Below are 17629 nucleotides of genomic sequence, written 5' to 3'. Positions count from 1 at the left end.
AGATTTGAGGATTCCGGAGACTCGTTCATCTTTCCATGATGGAGCGCCTATGCCTTGGAATACGGAGGATCAAGCCCATGTTGCAACAACTCCACCACCATCACCACCAAAGGAAGACAACTGAGCATTGGTATGGGCAATCCCCTTGGCTTGTGCCAAGCTTGGGGGAGTTGCCCCGGTATCGTATCACCATCACATCTTTTGCCTTTACCTTTGTTTTAGTTTTCCTTTTCAGTTTTCTCTTTCTCTAGTAGATTAAAAGTCTTAGTGTTTTAGTCTTGAGTTTTTCTTTATGTCACTCCCGATGTATTTGAGCTCGTGAGCCATATAATAAAGAGTGTCTTAGTTGAAGGGCTTTGCCTCTTGCCATGATAAAAAAAGTGAGAATAGAACAAAAGCATGAAAGATCATGTAATGATCTTATGGGAAGTGATGGCTTCACATATAAAAAGAATGAGGATTGAAACTTGTTGAGGGTAGGCAAACGTAGACCTTGGTCATTGTTGCAATTAATAGGAAGTGATAAAGAAGAAGAGGTTCACATATAAATACATCATCTCTGACACCACCTATGATTGTGGACACTCACTAAACTATTGCATGCCTAGAAGTAGATGTTGGACAAGGAAGACAACATGATGAATTGTGTTTTCTTGGCTCCGAACAATGTTATATGGTTAGAGATCCCTTAGCATGTGACGATTGCTTCCACCTCATATTAGCCAAACCTCCCGCACTAAGTAGAGATACTACTTGTGCATCCATAAACCTTCAACCCAGTTTTGCCATGAGAGTCCACCATACCTACCTATGGATTGAATAAGATCCCTCAAGTAAGTTGTCATCGGTGCAAGCAATAAAAAATGCTCTCTAATATGTATGATCTATTAGTGTGTGGAAAATAAGCTTTGTATGAACCTGTGATGAGGAAGACATGAAAGCGACAGACTACATAATAAAGTTCTTTATCACAGGAGGCAATATAAAGTGACGTTCCTCCGCACTAAGAGGACACGCATCCAAACCTCAAAAGCGCATGAAAACCTCTGCTTCCCTCTGCGAAGGGCCTATCTTGTACCTTTACTTTTTTCCCTTGAAAGAGTCATGGTGATCTTCACCAATTCCTTATTTCGCCTTTATCTTGGCTACCGTCATATGCTTGGGAAATATCTATATTCATATGTCAACTTGGAGGTAAGTATTCATGAATTATTATTGTTGGCATTGCCCTTGAGGTAAGCAGTTGGGAGGCAAAACTATAAGCCCCTATCTTTCTCTGTGTCCAGCTGAAACTTTGATCTCATGAGTACCACGTGAGTTGTAGCAATTGTAGAGAACGAAAGAATGATTGAGTATGTGGATTTGCTTTACAAGCTCTTATTTGACTCTTTCTGATGTTGTGATAAATTGCAATTGCTTCCATGACTAAAGGCTATCGGTTGTTACTTCTCGGTAAGGTTCTTGATCCATGCTTTACTTTGTGAAGGAATTATCACTTTCGCATGAGAGCTTATATGTTGGTATTTCTGTTCTGAGCATGATCATGATGCATGCATTTTCGTATCTTGTTTTGTCGACACCTCTCTCCCTAAACATGTGGACATATTTATTGAGCTAGGCTTTCGCTTGAGGACAAGCGAGGTCTAAGCTTGGGGGAGTTGATACGTCCATTTTGCATCATGTTTTTATGTTGATATTTATTGCTTCTTTGGCTGTTATTTCACTTCACGGTAATATTCTTCTGCCTTTTCTCACTTATTTTGCAAGGTTTACATGAAGAGGCAGGATGCCGACAACTGGAATTCTGGCCTGAAAGTGGAGGAAAGTTAAGAGACCTATTCTGTGCAACTCCAAACGCCATAAAAATCCACGAGGATTTTTTTTCTCGATTTATCAAAAATACTGGGCCGAAGAAGTGCCACAGGTGCGCCAGGGGGTGGCCACAAGCCTGCACGGTGTGGCCACCCCCCACGTTGTGCCATGGGGGCTTGTGGGCACCCTGCTGGCCCACTTGCCCCCCTCTTTTGCTATATGGAGGGTTTTGTCCACGAAAAAATCAAGGAGGAGCTATTTCGTGGTTTCGCCGCCGCCACGAGGCGGAACTTGAACAGAACCAATCTAGAGCTCCGGCAGGACGATCCTGCCGGGGAAACTTCCCTCCCGGAGGGGGAAATCGTCGCCATCGTCATCACCAGCACTCCTCTCATTGGAGGGGACTCGTCACCATCAACATCTTCATCAGCACCATCACATCTCCAAACCCTAGTTCTTCACTTGTAACCAATCTCCGTCTCGCGACTCCGATTGGTACTTGTAAGGTTGCTAGTAGTGTTGATTACTCTTTGTAGTTGATGCTAGTTGGATTACTTGGTGGAAGAGTTTATGTTCAGATTCTTGATGCTACTCATTACCTCTCTGGTCATGAATATGATAATGCTTTGTGAGTAGTTACTTTTGTTCCTGAGGACATGGGATAAGTCATTCTAATAGTAGTCATTTGAATTTGGTATTCGTTCGGTATTTTGATATGTTGCATGTTGTTTTTCGTCTAGTGGTGTTATGTGAACGTCGACTACATAACACTTCACCATTATTTGGTCCTAGAGGAAGGCATTGGGAAGTAGTAAGTAGATGATGGGTTGCTAGAGTGACAGAAGCTTAAACCCTAGTTTATGCGTTACTTTGTAAGGGGCTGATTTGGATCCACTAGTTTAATGCTATGGTTAGACTTTGTCTTAATTCTGCTTTCGTAGTTGCGGATGCTTGCGAGAGGGGTTAATCATAAGTGGGATGCTTTTCCAAGTAAGGGCAGTACCCAAGCGCCAGTCCACCCACATATCAAACTATCAAAGTAACGAACGCGAATCATATGAACATGATGAAAACTAGCATGACAGGAATTCCCGTGTGTCCTCGGGAGCATTTTTCCTCCTATAACACTTTGTCCAGGCTTATCCCTTGCTACAAAATGGATTGGGACACTTTTCTGCACCGTTGCTACTTTTGTTACTTGTTGCTTGCTACGAATCATCTCACCACACAATCACTTGTTACCGACAATTTCAGTGCCTGTAGATTTTACCTTGCTGAAAACCACTTATCAAATCCTTCTAATCTTCGTTGGGTTCGACACTCTTACTTATCGAAAGGACTACGATCGATCCCCTATACTTGTGGGTCATCAGCTAACTTTTCACGTAGTTTGAAATCCATGGGCAGACGTTCCTCCCTGAAGCCTAGTAAAGGGTTCTCATTGGGTGGAGAAGTGTCGCGGCAGTAGAATCAAGTCTTTGCCCAACCCTTGGGATGACTGGGCAAAGTAACAGCTGGGAACCCACATTCTCGCCGTTGCTGGATATTAACTCACCCAAGCTCTAGGCAGGGCCCGTTGGCAAATTCCATTTGGCGGTTCAGGTAGATGAATTTCCTAAACAAAAGCACAGTAGGCTCTATTTGCAGGTAAGCCTCGCAGAACACTTGGAATTGACATAGGTTTCTGATGGAGTTTGGCCCTAAGTCTTGAGGTTGGAGGTTGAAAAAATGCAAGGTGTCCCTGAAGAACTTTGAGTCGGGCGGTGTGAAGCCACGCTCGAGGTGATCAGCAAAAACGACTACTTCTCCTTCGGTGGGTTGAGGAATTTTCTTCGCAAAGGCGCTTCGCCAGCCGATTCCTTCTTTGGATGCAAGGTTGCCCACTTTCTCGAATTTTGCAAGATAAGCATCATTGACTTCTGTTGGCAGCCAGTTGCATTTGGAGATGGAACCCATAATTCCAAAGTCAAAAAAGAGGTGATGGAGATCTGCATAAGAAGGATTGGCGGGTTGTCAGCACCTACGGAATGGTAACTCGCCGGCCAACAATTGAGAGCACGACTAAAAGGGACTTGTGACTCGCCACAACATTGAGGCCCGGTTGTGACTCTAAAAGTTTTCTTAGGATATTCCTAATGAAGGACAAACATGTTTACAATACCGAGAGATAATTTACGGATCTACGGGTGATTCTATTCAGGAAAATAATACTTGGAAAAATTCAGGCGCTAAGAACACAAAAACACTGTGAAAACAGTGTGTGGATCTGTAAAACAATGGAGGAAGAATAAAACTTGCTAGAGATTGTGATGGAACTAACGCAGTTTATTGCTAAAAAGGAAGGATCTAAAAACCATACTTAGACGGGCTAATGGCACGGCGAGCTGGCATTCATGGAGTTTAGGTGCCACCCTAAGAACTATGGAGGTTCGAGATCTAGGTCTAATGGAGAATGGGAAATTACCTGAAGAAGGAAGACAACGAATGAAGAAGGCCGTGGAGGTTCTGTGCCGGAGACCGTGCCCCCGATCAGTCTGAGAAGCGGATGGTCCGTGACAGAGGTTCAGCAATGGCATGGTGGTCGGGACACGAGCTCGAGGAAGAAGACACAGCCGAGAAGATGGAATATAGGTAGGTGGGGACGCCCATCCTCCCCCTACGGCTATTTAAAGACCTAGGGAAGAATCGAAACGGCAGGTGTGGGAATCGAGGATCTATATTGAAAACCGGAAATGATGGCGCCTAGATTTTCGGGATGACAGGATAAGACAAAAGATCAGTTGGGAGTGATGTCATCAAGATCCCACGAATTGTGGAGAAGATGACATCGCCAATTAAGGGCGTGGCGACTTAGACAATTTATAAGAGTTGGTGGCTCGTCACTTATTGAAGAAGGGTCAGGGATCGTGTATGAGTCGCCGAAGATAAGCGTGAAGGTTTATTGGCATGAACAAATTCAAGTCAATCTCGGGCCTAATGTTGGGGGTATTACCTACGGTATGACCCGCCCTATTGGGCCGGGTCAAGTAAAAGGACAACTCTACCTTAACTATCAAGATAAGCCTTGGCCCAAGGTCTGAGATGCGCGAGGAGACCATGACAAAGGGCTGCTAGGGCCTGATACGTCCATTTTGCATCATGCTTTTATGTTGATATTTATCGCTTTATGGGCTGTTATTACACTTCACGGTACAATACTTATGCCTTTTCTCTCTTATTTTATAAGGTTTACTTGAAGAGGGAGAATGCCGGCAGCTGGAATTCTGGTCTGAAAAAGGAGCAAGTTTGAGATACCTATTCTGCGCAACTCCAAAAGCCGTGAAGATCAACGAGGAAGTACCAGAGGGGAGCCACCAGGAGGCCACAAGCCTGCCACACGCGGCCTACACCCTGGCCGCGCTTGGGTCGCTTGTGGGCCCGCTGTTGCCCCTCTGGCTCCCATCTTTTGCTATAAATAGGGTTTCGTTCTAGAAAAAATCAGGAGGAGGCTTTCGGGAGGAGACGCTGCCGCCACGAGGCGGAACTTGAGCAGAACCAATCTAGAGCTCCGACAGGGTCGTCCTGTCGGGGAAACTTCCATCCCGGAGGGGGAAATCGTCGCCATCGTCATCACCAACACTCCTCTCATCAGAGGGGACTCATCACCATCAACATCTTCATCAGCACCATCTCATCTCCAAACCCTAGTTCATCTCTTGTAACCAATCTCCGTCTCGAGACTCCGATTGGTACTTGTAAGGTTGCTAGTAGTGTTAATTACTCTTTGTAGTTGATGCTAGTTGGATTACTCGATGGAAGATCATATGTTCAGATCTCTAATGCTATTCAATACCTGTCTTGTCATGAACATAATTATGCTTTGTGAGTAGTCACTTTTGTTCCTGAGGACATGGAGTAAGTCTTGCTATAAGTAGTCATGTGAATTTGGTATTCGTTCGATATTTTGATGCGTTGTATGTTGTCTTTCCTCTAGTGGTGTTATGTGAACGTCGACTACATAACACTTCACCATTATTTGGGCCTAGAGGAATGCATTGGGAAGTGATACGTCTCAAACGTATCTAGAATTTTTGATGGTTTCACGCGGTTATCTTGTCAACTTTGGATGTTTTGTTTACCTTTTATATCTTTTTTGGGACTAACTTATTAACTCAGTGTTGTTGCAATCTATAACAGCCCTTGCAGTGTTTAAAAAGGGTCTTCCGAGGATGATAGCCATGGCATCGTCCTCGGGAATATCCAAGATAACAAAGTCTTTTAAGATAGTGGTGTTAGCAACCACAACAGGCACATCCTCGCAAATGCCGATAGGGAAAGCAGTTGATTTGTCGGCCATTTGCAGAGAAATTTCAGTGGGTGTCAACTTATCCAACTCAAGTCTACGATAAAGAGAAAGCGGCATAACACTAACACCGGATCCAAGGTCACATAAGGTAGTTCTTACATAATTTCCTTTAATAGAGCAAGGTATAGTGGGCACTCCGGGATCACCAAGTTTCTTAGGAGTTCCACCTTTGAAAGTGTAATTGGCAAGCATGGTGGAGATCTCAAGATCTGGTATCTTCCGTTTATTAGTCACGATATCTTTCATGTACTTGGCATACGGAGACATCTTGAGCATATCAGTTAACCGCTTCTGCAGAAAGATGGATCTTATCATCTCAACGAAACGCTCAAAATCCTCATCATCCTTTTTCTTCGATGGCTTAGGAGGGAAGGGCATAGGTCTCTCAACCCATATGGCTCCCTTTCTTTACCATGCTTCCTAGCAATGAAGTCATTCTTCTCGTATTTCTTAGGTTGAGGGTTATCAGGATTAACCGTAGGTTCAATCTCCACATCCCCATCATTGCTAGGTTGAGCATTATTATGAACATCACTATCCATATTGTCACCAGGTTCATGTTCATCACCAGATTGTGTTTATGCATCAGATGCAGAAATATCATTAGGTTCTTCAGGTGTGACAGTATTTGGTGAACTGACGTGTTGGTTTCTATCATCCTTCTTCTTCTCCTTAGGATGACTAGGTGTATCAGCATTGATTCCTTGAGAATCTTGATCAATTCTCTTAGGATGACCTTCAGGATACAAAGGTTCCTGAGTCATTTTGCCTCCTCTAGTAATGACTCTGACAGATTTGTCATTTAATTCATTGAGCAAGTCATTCTGAGCTTTAAGTACTTGTTCTACCTGAGTAGTAATCATAGAGGCATGTTTACTCAGAAGCTTCAGATCATTGACATTTCTGTCTACACAAGCACTTAAATGGCTAAGCATACGAGTACTTTGTTCCAAATGTCTGCTAACATAATCATTGAAACTCTGTTGTTTGGCAATAAAGTTGTCAAATTCATCAAAGCATAGGCCTGCAGGTTTGTCAAAAGGAATATCACTCTCATCAAACCTACACAGAGAATTCACTTCTACTACCTATATCGGGTTATCGAGACCATGGATCTCTTCGATAGGTGGTAGATTTTGGACATCTTCAGATCTAATGCCTTTCTCTTGCATAGATTTCTTGGCTTCTTGCATATCTTCGGGACTGAGGAATAGAATACCTCCTTTCTTCAGAGTTGGCTTAGGAGGTGGTTCAAGAATAGTCCAAGCATTATCGTTGATCAAGATGTTATTCAGTAAAGTCTCAGCTTGTTCTACAGTCCGTTCCCTAAAAACACAACCGACACAACTATCTAGGTGGTCTCTAGAGGCATCGGTAAGTCCGTTATAGAGGATATCAAGTATCTCGTTCTTCTTAAGAGGGTGATCAGGCAAAGCATTCTGTAGCTGGACGAGCCTCCCCCAATCTTGTGGAAGACTCTCTTCTTGGACTTGAGCAAAGTTGTATATTTCCTGCAAGGCAGCTAGGTTCTTATGGGCAGGCTCACAGAAGTAATAGACCATCTCCTGGGGACTACTCACACATCCAGGAGCAAGAGAGGTGAACCAGGCTTTAGCGTCATCCTTTAGAGAGAAAGGAAACAACTTAATGATATAGTAGTGGTGGATCTTGTCCTCATTAGTGAAAAGGGTGGCTATATCGTGTAGTTTGGCAAGATGGGCTACGACCGTCTCAGACTCATAACTGTGAAAAGGATCAGATTCGACTAGAGAGATTATCTCAGGATCGACAAAGAATTCATAATCCTTATCGGTGATAAAGATAGGTGAAGTGGCAAACTTCGGGTCGTATTTCATCCTAGCTTCCCGAGATTTTTCCTTCCACTTGAGAAGTAACTTCTCAGTGTCATAGTCATCCTTACACGCAAGAAAATCCTCAGCTATCTCTCCCTCCATAACATAACCCTCAGGTATATCAGGCAATTCATATCTAGGAGAGCTAGATCTCGCAGGAGAAAAAGCAGGTTCTATCTCAATAGTATCGGTAGTTTCAGAAGAATCACGAGCATTGGCAGTAACTCTAGCAATATGAGCATCAAGGAATACCCCTAGCGGAACATCAGGCAAAGTGGTATCTCTAGCAGTATCAAGCATAGCATCTCTAGCAGTATCAGGCATAGCATCATCAGGCAAAATAGCATCTCTAGCATCATCACGCAAAGCAGTATCAAGCATAGCATCTCTAGCAATATCAAGCATAGCATCTCTAGCAGTAGCATCATAAGCATCATCAAGCACAAGCGACATATCAAGATTTCTAGCAGGAGGGTGATGTCGCAAACTTACTCATAACTGAAGGTGAATCAAGTGCAGAGCTAGATGGCAATTCCTTACCTCCCCTTGTAGTTGAAGGCAAGACTTTGTTCTTCGGATCTTTCAGATTCTTCATAGTGATCAGCAGATATAAATACCAAGTGACTCAGAGAATATAGCAATACCTCCCCGGCAACGGCGCCAGAAAAATGCTTGATGTCAGCTGTGCTTCCCTGGCAATAGCGCAAGAAAAATGTTGACTCCGTACCAGCAGACCTTCCATTGCAACGGCACCAGAAGAATGCTGCTAGCACTCTCTGCCAATCGAAACTAGAAGAATGTTGTTGACGGCCCACAGGCGCATGGGATCATAGCAGTTTTCGAGGGTAGAGTATTCGACCCAAATTTGTTGGTATGCCTATAGGAGATGAGAGGATACTCTCAAGTATTCGCAACTGAATATGTCAAATTCAACCACACCTGAAAGATTAGTATCTGCAAGCAAAGTAGTAACAGCAAAGTAGTATGATAACAACGGTGTCAGAAACGATCTGTTGATGGAAGACTATTCCTAACGATTTTATCAATGGCGCCAAGTTGCCTCGTTGACGAAAATTGTCAGTTCCCGTCAACGACCAGCGAACCAAAATTGTAGCAGGTAGCAGCAGTGTAACGAGCAATAGCAGCGGCAAGGAAAAGCAGTAGTGACAACAGTAGCAAGTAGCAACAGTAGTAGCAACAGTAGGAGCAGAGCAAGACAAGTAACAGCAGTAGCAACAGTAGTAACAGCAGCAGCAGAGCAAGACAAGTAACAACAGGAGTAGGACAAACTCGTAGGCAATGGGGCGGTGATTTGTTTGGATGATATTCATCATGCAATAGTTATAACACGGAGAGATATGTGGCTAGCTCCCGATCGTCAATGTGATGTAGGCATGCATTCCTTGTGTCGTCATACGTGCTTAGGGAAAAGAACTTGCATGACATCTATTGTCCATCCCTCCCGTGGCAGCGGGGTCCAAAAGGAATCTACGGGATATTAAGGTTCTCCTTTTAATAAAGAACCAGACCAATCCATTAGCACTTGGTGAACACATGAACTCCTCAAACTATGGTCATCACCGGGAGTGGTTCCGGTTATTGTCACTCCGGGGTTGCCGGATCATAGCACATATTAGGTAACTACAACTTGCAAGATCTGATCTAAAACACACATATATTGGTGACAACATAATAATTTCAGATCTGAAATCATGGCACTCGGGCCCTAGTGACAAGCATTAAGCATGGCAAAGTAGTAGCAACATCAATCTAAGAACATAGTGGATACTAGGGATCAATCCCCATCAAAACTAACTCGATTACATGATAGATCTCATCCTACTCTTCACCGCCCAAAGAGCCTAAGAATAGATTAGTCACGGATGACGAAGAGCTTCATGGAATTGGAGAGGGAAGAAGGTTGATGATGACGATGGTGATGATTTCCCCTCTCCGAAGCCCAAGACGGACTCCAGATCTGCCCTCCAGATGAAGAACAGGTGGTGGCGGTGCCTCCATATCGCAAACGCGATGAAAACTTCTCTTTTTATTTTTTCTGGGACGAAAGTGAACTTATAAACCTGAGGTTGGGGGCGGCAGAGCCGTGTGGGCCCCACAAGCCTGCCCACCGCCACCAGGGGGTGGTGGCGGAGCCAGGGGTTGTGGCCCACTGGCCCACCCCCTCAGGTGGAACTTGGCGCAGATATTTTTCATATTTTCCAAAACTGCTCCCCGTTGATTTTCAGGACGTTTGGAGAACTTTGATTTCTACATAAAAATAACACCAAGGAAATTCTGTTGAAAACAACGTCAGTCCAGGTTAGTTCCATTCAGATCATGCAAATTAGAGTCCAAAACAAGGGCAAAAGAGTTTAGAAAAGTAGATACGATGGAGACGTATCAGGCATCCCCAAGCTTGAGCTCTTGCAACTCTTTATATTTTTGTCCGTAAGAACTTCACCCAAAACTTGAAAACTTCACAACACGAAACTTAAACAGAAACTCGTGATAACATTAGTATAAGAAAGCAAACCAGCACTTCCTTAGGTACTGTAGCAATCTTATATTCTACTTATGTTGATGTTGGGTTACTGTATTTTCAATCTTCCATGGCTAATACCCCCCGATACTATCCATAGTTTCTTCAAAATAAGCAACCAACACAACAAAAACAGAATCTGTTAACAGCAGACCAGTCTTTAGCAATCTGTATACTTCGTATACTGCTGGTACTTCCAAAATTCTGAAAAATTACGACATTCTGAAGAATTTGCGTAGAAATCAGAAGCAAAAAGAATCAACTCAAAAGCTCTTACAGAAAAAAAATGAAAATTCTCTTCGTGAGCAGAAAGTTTCTGTCTTTTCCAGCATGACCAAACGATCATCCCCAAGACTAATCATAACGGTTTTGCTTGGCACAAACACAAAAATAAACACAAAAAACACAATCATACCTGAATTATGGAAGTGTGGAAAACACAACACAGAAAGAAAAAGGATAGATTCGTTGGGTTGCCTCCCAACAAGCACTATTGTTTAACGCCCTTAGCTAGGCATAAGGTGATGGAATCACGTATAGTCATCCTTGGTGCTCAAACCATAAGTAGCCCTCATCATAGATTCATAAGGCAATCTTATTTTCTTTCTAGGAAAATGCTCCGTGCCCTTCTTTAGGGGAAATTGAAATCTAATATTCCCTTCCTTCATATCGATGATAGCACCAATAGTCCTTGGGAAAGGTCTACCAAGAATAATGGGACATGAAGGATTGCAATCTATGTCAAGTACAATGAAATCAACGGGTACATAGTTCTTATTTGAAACAATAAGAACATCATCGATCCTTCCCATGGGTTTCTTCACAGTAGAATCTGCAAGATGCAAATTAAGAGAACACTCTTCAATCTCATGAAAACCAAGAATATCACATAAAGACTTTGGAATCGCGGAAACACTAGCACCCAAATCACACAAAGCATTGCACTCATAGTTTTTGATCTTGATTTTGATAGTAGGTTCCCACTCATCATGAAGTTTTCTAGGTATAGAGACTTCTCATTCGAGCTTCTCTTCAAGAGATTTCATCATAGCATCTACGATATGCGCGGTAAAGGCTTTGCTTTGGCTATAAGCATGTGGAGAGTTTGCAATGGATTGCATCAAAGAAATGCATTCAAACAAGGAGCAACTATCATAATTGAATTCCTTGAAATCCAAAGTGGGAGTTTCATTACTACCCAAATTTTTTATTTCTTCTACTCCACTCTCCACACCTTTATCATCAAGATAGGTGGACTCTGAATCATTGGGGCGTTTTTCAACCAAAGTGGATTCATATCCAGACCCTTCATCAATAGGTTTGACACGCGAAACCAAAGATTCAAGAGGATTCACACCAACATTTTAAGATCTTCGTGATTTGCATCACTAGAACACACCCTTTTAAACCATTCATGCCTAGTGCGAATTTGGGTGGATCTTTCTTTGCTCTCATTCATGGAGACACGCATAGCTTTCAAAGTTTCATCCTAGTTGACCTTGGGAGGAGCACATCTAACTTTCAAAGCATCAATATCACAAGACATCCTATCAACGCTCTTAGCCAAATCGTCAATTTTGAGTAGTTTTTCCTCTATGGACGCATTGAAAATCTTTTGAGAGTTGATGAACTCTTTGATATTACTCTCTAAATCATAGGGTAATTTGTTGTGATTTCCATAAGTGTTGTTGTAGGAATTGCCATAATTGTTAGAGGAGTTATTAGGAAAAGGCCTAGGAACATAGTTTCCTCTAAAAGCATTGTTGTTGCCAAAATTGTTCCTACCAGCAAAGTTAAAGTCCAAACTAGCGTTGCTACTCTCAATCAAGGAAGATAGTGGCATTTCATTAGGATCTAAAGGAGCATTTCTACTAGCAACCAAATTCATCAACTCGTCCATCTTAGCACTAAGCGAGTTAATTTCTTCCATAGCGTGTACCTTTTTGCTAGCAGGTGACCTTTTAGTGTGCCACTGAGAGTAGTTGGTCATGATATTGTCTAGGAGTTTCGTAGTGTCTCCTAACGTGATTTCCACGAACGTTCCACCTGAGGCGGAGTCGAAGATATTGCGAGAGACAAAATTCAAGCCAGCGTAAAAGATTTGTATAATCATCCACAAACTCAAGCCATGAGCGGGACAATTTCTAATAATTAACTTCATCCTCTCCCAAGATTGTGCACCGTGTTCATGATCAAGTTGCTTGAAATTCATGATATCGTTACGTAAGGAGATAATCTTAGCCGGCGGACAATACTTGGATACGTAAGCATCTTTGCACTTATCCCAAGAATTGATATTATTTTTAGGCAAAGAAGAAAACCAAGTTTTTGCGCGATCTCGCAACGAGAAAGGAAAAAGCTTCAAATTAATCACGTCATTATCCACATCTCTTTTCTTTTGCATATCGCAAAGCTCAATGAAGGTATTGAGATGGGATGCGGCATCTTCACTAGGAAGGCCAGAGAATTGCTCTTTCATAACAAGATTCAGCAAAGCTGCGTTGATTTCATACGATTCCACACTAGTGGCGGGAGCAATCGGAGTACTAATAAAATCATTATTATTGGTACTCGAGAAGTTGCAAAGTTTGGTGTTTTTAGTCATGATGACTTCAACAAACAAACAAGCAGACAAGCAAGCAAGAAAACCGGCAAAGGAAAATGGCAAGAAGGCAAAAGAAAAAGGCAAAGGAGAAAGGCAAATGAAAATGGCAAATGTGAAGTGGGGGAGAGGAAAACGAGAGGCAGCTGGCAAAAAAAGTAAATGCAAGAGATGAGTTTGTGAGACCTACTTGGATAGATCTCTCCTTCCCCGGCAACGGCGCCAGAAATACTTCTGCTACTGCAACAAAAGACCTTCCAACGTTGCCAAAAACAAGCGTCCTGACGGGAGACTCTTGTCTTGATACTCTTCAGAAACGGCACCAGGAATCCTTCTGCTACGGCTACGGCTTTAGGGACTTCCTAGGAAAATATGGAAAGGATTCCCCCGTGGCCTTGGAGCCTTGCGTTGGTGTTCCCTCGAAGCGGAAAGGGTGATGTAGCACAGCGGTGGTAAGTATTTCCCTCAGTTTTGAGAACCAAGGTACCGATCCAGTGAAGGAATATCACAAGTACCTGCACAAACACAAAGAGCTTACTCCCAATGCTATGAAGGGGTTGTAAATCCCTTATAGATTGTTTGCCAAGTGAGAACTGAAAGCAACAAAGAAACAAAGCAAAGTAAAAGCGAAAGTGGAAACGATAGGTGTGAATAGACCCGGGGGTTGTAGTATTCACTAGTGGCTTCTCTCATGAAAGCAAGTAGAGAGTGGGTGAACGAATTACTGTCGAGCAATTGATAGAACCGCGCAAAGTCGTGACGTTATCTATGGCAATGATTATATCTATAGGCATCATGTCCGAAACAAGTAGACCGATACTTTCTTCATCTACTACTATTACTCCACACGTCGACCGCTATCCAGCATGCATCTAGTGTATTAAGTTCATGAGAACAGAGTAATGCCTTAAGCAAGATGACATGATGTAGATGGACAATCTCATATCTACGATAAAATCCCATCTTGTTACCCTTGATGGCAACAACATGATGCGTGCCTTGCTGCCCCTTCTGTCACTGGGAAAGATCACCGCACGGTACGAACCCAAAACCAAGCACTTCTCCCATTGTAAGAATCATAGATCTAGTTGGCCAAACAAACCCAAGACTCGGAGAGACTTACAAGGATATCAAATCATGCAAATAAGAAATCAGCAAAGACTCATACATATATCATAGATAATCTGATCACAAATCCACAATTCATCGGATCTCGACAAACACACCGCCAAAGAGGATTACATCGGATAGATCTCCACGAAGATCATGGAGAACTTTGTATTGAAGATCCAAGAGAGAGAAGAAGCCATCTAGCTACTAAGTACGGACCCGTAGGTATGAAGTGGACTACTCACCAGTCATTGGAGTGGCGATGATGTTGATGAAGAAGCCCTCCAACTCCAAAGTCCCCTCCGGCAGGGCACCGGAAGGGTCTCGAGATGAGATCTCGCGGAAACGGAAGCTTGCGGTGGCGAAAAAGTGTTTTCATGGATCCCCTGATTTTTTCTAGATTTTTAGGGAATATATAGGCCAAAGACCTAGGGAAGGGGAACACCAGGGGGCCACAAGCTTGGTTGCCGCGGCCTCCCCCCTTGGCTGCGGCAACAGGGCTTGTGGGCCCACTTGCTTGGCCCTCAAGCCTCCCGATCTTCTTCCGTTCTGGAAAAATTTATTTCTGGGATTTTATTCCGTTTGGACTCCATTCCAAAATCAGATCTGGAAAGAGTCAAAAACACAGAAAAAACAGGAACTGGCACTTGGAGGCAATGTCACTTTCCTTGTCAACGATAATGAGCACACAGTGCACTTTCCGAAGAAACGATATGAAGTACATTGCATCAATGCTATCGAAAAGACTTCATCGAATCTCATTGGGAGCTTTGAATGCCCTATTCCTCGTGTCAAGATGAACTATGATTTTCTTGTTGGGGAGATACATATCCCCATTGCGGTGACTTAGTGGCTATTTGAAAATTCTTCGTTCTCTCTTGCGATTCGAGAAGGTTTTGTCATAAGGACTTGATCAATCCCATTGACGGATTTCTTTCGATGACCGTGAAACGGATGAATCAAAGAGTCACATACCTTTGTTTTGAGCTTTCATTTTCTGTTGCTTAGAAGAAAAATGAAACAATTAGGTTAGCTTTTCCTGTTTTTTGTTTTAGCGTCCCCGAGAAAAATACCTCGAAAATAAAAGTTCTCCGATGGTCCTGAAAATTTAGTATGATTTTTTGTGGAATTTTGAAAATTACTGGGCCTGAGAGCTGGCCTGGGGGCCAGACCAGTGGGCCACAAGCCCTGCCACCGCCACCTACCCCCCTGGTGGCGTAGTGTAAGCTTGTGGGGCCCACAGTGACCCCCTCCACTCATTCTAGCTCCCAGCCTCTTCTTCCACCTCCAGAAAAAATTGTTTCACAGCTCAAACCCGTGTTCTTGCTCATTTGGCTGTGATTTTCGATCTCCTTGCTCAACGCACCATTCTCCGAACCGTTTTGGAGAAATTACTCCTTGGTAAGTGACTCCTCCATTGGTCCAATTAGTTTTTGCTCTAGTGCTTTATCCTTCGCATATTCTTGCTACCTTGGTGACCCTGTTCTTGAGCTAGAAATGTTGATTTTAGCTGGTCCCAAGTAGTTTTAGAGCGTGATACGGTCTCTAGGCACTAGTAGGAGTAGTTGCTACAAGGTTTGGTGGGTCTTCATTCACTTTTCTCTTGAACTTCAAAAATTTCAGCAAAACGAAATTATGTTGAGGAGGAAGTTTCATGGTGGTTCCTCAAGTAAGAAGGGTCCTCGTCTCGCTTTTTGGGAGCCCGAACCTTTTCAACTAAGGGACGCACCGGTACAACCATGTGAATGGCCTTTTGATGAGTTCACAATCGAAGCAGGTTTCAAGGATGAGTTTGATACACTTGTCCGCAATGCTGGGTTAGAAGAATTCCTCTCACATAAATGTGAACAGTATGCTATGCTCACTGCCTCTTTCGTGCGTAGATTTAAATTCTCAGTTGGCCGTGACTCATCCATACTGTTTGATCTGTACGATAAATCCTATACCACGGATCTGGAGGATTTCAATAGGATTTGCAAGATACACGATGGGGGTAGTATTAATGATCCTTCTAAGTCTTCGGTCAAAGACTTTGTCTCCAGTATAACTGTTGGAGAAACCAGAGATATCAGCAAGCCACCATAGGAAACATCCATTTCCCTGCCTTGCACTACCTTGCCATCTTCATAGGTAGGTGCATTAACGGTAAGGGTGCACATTGTCACCTATGTGCTTCTGACCTTAGTATCCTTAAGAGTGCGGTAACAGGTGATAGGAGCTTCAATATGGGAGCCATAATAGCAAGGAGGCTGAATAAAAATGCCAGTGAGAGGGATTTCTTTGGTGGAGTTTATGCTACACGCTTAGCAAATTTTCTTGGAGTATCCATCCGTCCAGAAGACCCTCCTCTCCGTACAGCCTACCTTATTCGTGTCGCCCTAACACGCTACCACTTCCTTGAGAGAGATCATGTGTCCCTCCTATACCGCTTGATATTTAACCGGTAGCGTGTTTTCCATATTACCCTTCCTGCTCCTGCTTTCTTTGACTTTCAGGTAAAACGAAGATACTACATAACCATAGGAGAGGAAGAGGAGTATGAGAGGGAGGCGACGACTGCTCGACTTCGTGAGGCAGCTATTTAGTTAGTGGCTGCAGCATTCCCGTATAACACCCATTATGACTTTGGGTTTCGCCAGGACCATCCTTGGGAGTAGACCAAGTTAGACCAAAAGCCTAAGCTTGGGGTAGTACGTGTTCTCACCGACTTTACATTCATGCTTATGCTTTCACTTTGTTAGCCGGTGTTTACACTTTGCCACTGTATTATCCATGCTAGTTTATTATCGTTTTCTTGTTTTCTTGTTTTGTGTCCTTTTGAGAAAACCCAAAAAGATTTTTCTTTCTTCTTTTGCTTGTTGGGAGCTTTCCCGTGTAAATAGTTTTCTTTTTCTTTGTGTCAAGGTAGAAGATATTGGTTACAATGTTTATTGGTTCTTACATGCTTACCTGTTTAGCTTTCAAAGAGCCATATTACTTTGTCTTCTCCTTTGTGTTTGCCTGCAAATTCAGCTTAGTTCAATGCGCTTATTATTGTTCACATCGTTCGATCGTGCAAATGAAAAGCAACAATGATGAAATATTATGAAGTGACTGAGACTGAAAAGGTGGTATGAACTCTATTTATTTTGTTTTTGTAAATATGACTAGCTTGTCGACCCAGATTTAGCTTTGTTGTGAGAGAACCATGTTTGCAATGACAACTTAGAGATCATAGTTTCTGATGCCATGCTTATTTAGCTGAGAGCTTATAATGGTTTGTCTTGAATGCCAACATAGATTTTGAAATGACTAAGATGTACTATGATAGGATGGTATTCTCCTTTGAATGTTTCAAGTGGCTTGACTTGGTGCATGTTCATGCATGT

At 42.9% G+C, this 17629-nt stretch overlaps 1 pseudogene; it reads left to right on the top strand.

Moving 5' to 3' along the window:
- The first annotated feature begins 5075 nt into the window (after positions 1 to 5075).
- Positions 5076 to 5581, top strand: LOC123443187 (annotated as a pseudogene).
- The last annotated feature ends 12048 nt before the right edge of the window (positions 5582 to 17629 follow it).

This window comes from Hordeum vulgare, chromosome 3H (genome assembly GCF_904849725.1).
Source record: "Hordeum vulgare subsp. vulgare chromosome 3H, MorexV3_pseudomolecules_assembly, whole genome shotgun sequence".
NCBI lineage: Eukaryota > Viridiplantae > Streptophyta > Magnoliopsida > Poales > Poaceae > Hordeum > Hordeum vulgare.
The sequence above is the reverse complement of the archived record's forward strand: the minus strand, read 5'-3'. Positions and strand labels throughout refer to the sequence as shown.